The following is a 2,468-nucleotide window of genomic DNA, read 5'->3' on the forward strand; positions in this document are numbered from 1 at the left end:
GTCCTCCGGCTGCCTGCCGGCCAGCCGGTCGGCAGCAATGGGTTCCATCTCCTTGTGGTCCGTCGTCCACCCGTCCCGATGAGCACTGGAGTGCGAGGAAGCCATGGTGGGCAATAGTGGTGTGGATAGGAGAAAGGGAACGGATGCGGATGACTGCTGCTATGGCCGGCGCAACAGTTTATATAACAATGGTGGGAGGGCGGAGGGACGGACATGTAGCGCCGGAGTAGCCGCCTCGGCAACTGCGTATCATTAATGTGTGTGGCAGATGGACGGACGAACGGCACTTGTGTCGTTTGAAGGCGGAGCAATCGCCTGCACCGGGAAGCGGGGCGGCCGGTGCTGACTGTTTCAGGCGGAAAGCGCGCGCGGGCGAGGAGATGACTTTACTTGGATAGGATGACAATGGGGACCCACCAGGTCCATAGCCTCACGTACGCAAGTGCCTCCTTATTATTTATATATATATATATATATATATATATATATATATATATATATATATAACTACAATTTATTTTGCTTCCTCCTGGTTTCCTGACATCACGGACCCACACCATATTCAACCTATGTACTCCCTCCTTTCCGGTTTATAGGGCTTATCTCAAAATTTTAGTTTTTCCATTTTATAAGGCTCAATTTGGTTGTTTTCCATCACAGGTTCAGATTCCAAGGTGCATTAAATCATTGCATGCAAGTATGAAGAGAAAATTGACCAATGCATGTACTTTATGCATGCATGCATTGCAATTAATGCATTGATAAACATAATTTTTTGAGGATAACGAGAGAATTAATTAGGTGCTTTTGCAAAACTACAAAAAGTATTCCACCACTCGCCATCTACCTTGATTGGTGATATTTTTGAATTGAGCATTAGAAACCGGGAAAGGAGGGAGTAGTCAATAAACGAGAGAATTGCACAAGAAGCGGCCGACAGCTGGGACCAAGCAGCTCGAGCAGTATTTGTGTTTTTGAGGTGTGAGCACTGCAGAGTTTTTTGATGTTTACCCCACATATTATTTTTTTCTTCTCTGAACAACAACGAAAACATCGCTGCAGGTATTAACTGGGCGGGCTGTGGCCCGTCTAGCCCAGGCCAGATATCCAGCCCAGATATTAATTTTTTTTCAAGCTGAAAATGGCTAGCCCAGCTATACTTTTTTTTGAGGAATACCCAGGCAATGTCAAGTTGTTATTCTCCGCCCCACTGGGCTGCAAATCTTTCCTAGGAGGGATGCATTAGGCTTAACAAGAAAATGGGCTTTAAGAAATAATAAATGAGATGTAATTATAAAAACTGGCTAGTAACTATAAAAAAATGCACCAAACAGTGATTACTTTATAAAATATTATTTTTGGAATATTGAAAATTTTAATTTCATTAATTGTTGCGAGCGCAATGTTTCGTTGGATTTTTACGTAATATAAATTTCTATTGAAATTGTATTTAATCTGACTAGCAATTTTGGGATAAAAATATTCGGATCCCATCAAATTGTGGGAAGTTTTATTTAATTCTGTTTTGAACGGTTGGTTGAAATGGGTTGTACTTTTAACAAACTGTAAATGGGCTGTAGTAAATTCCATTAGAATTCAAAAATGGGCTACACACTCTTACAAATCTCAAATGGGCTATACGTTCTCTGCCACACACTTCTGGCCTTACTAAGTTGACGCGTCCCCTAAAAAACAGAGTTGACGCGTATGCAAGGCTTTGTCAACTTATAGTCAACACATGGTTCTAGCAGCAGTGGCCGTTGGATGTCCATCCAACGGATGCCGTGCTTCTTCTTCAATCTCGGATATTCTAGCTTCACCCGCCCAAAAAATGATTCCTCCCCCTTACATCTGGGGCGCACCGTTTCGGAAGCTAACCTGTGGGCCTACCAAGTTGACATACCAAGGGCTTTGTCAACTTAGTCAATATAAACGATTCTAGCTGCAGTGACCGTACGATGTCCATCCAACGACCGTCGTGCTTCTTCAACCTCTGGTCTTCTTGCTCCAGCCGCCCAAAGCAGCGCCCGTCATGCCGCCTGCTCTTGCCTCCCATGGCCGGCTGTGCTGCCATGGAGGCCTCACCACCCCCCTAGTACTGCCACCGCTGGCCAGGCCATCCCTCCACTCACCCACACCCCCTGTTATTCTACAGCGACGGCAGCGCAGCCGAACTAGTGAACCCTCGTACTCCTCTCCGCGTGTGCATCCACCGCCGCGTCTTCCCCGGCTCCGCGTAGTCCCCTTCCTAGGCCTTGCCGTCATCCACCGCCGTGGTGCTCTCGGCGCGGCGTGGTCAACGTGGTCAAGGACCGACTTCCATCGGATGTGGACTGTACGTGGAGAGGCTGACAGCTGGGTCCATGGCAGCCGCAAGGAAGTGCCTCCTTATTACGTGCAAAATAATTATTCCTCCACCTGACAGCATGGACCCACCGGACAGGCCGCCAAAGAATGATTATCTCCCT

This window comes from Triticum dicoccoides, chromosome 6B (assembly GCF_002162155.2).
Source record: "Triticum dicoccoides isolate Atlit2015 ecotype Zavitan chromosome 6B, WEW_v2.0, whole genome shotgun sequence".
NCBI classification, from domain to species: domain Eukaryota; kingdom Viridiplantae; phylum Streptophyta; class Magnoliopsida; order Poales; family Poaceae; genus Triticum; species Triticum dicoccoides.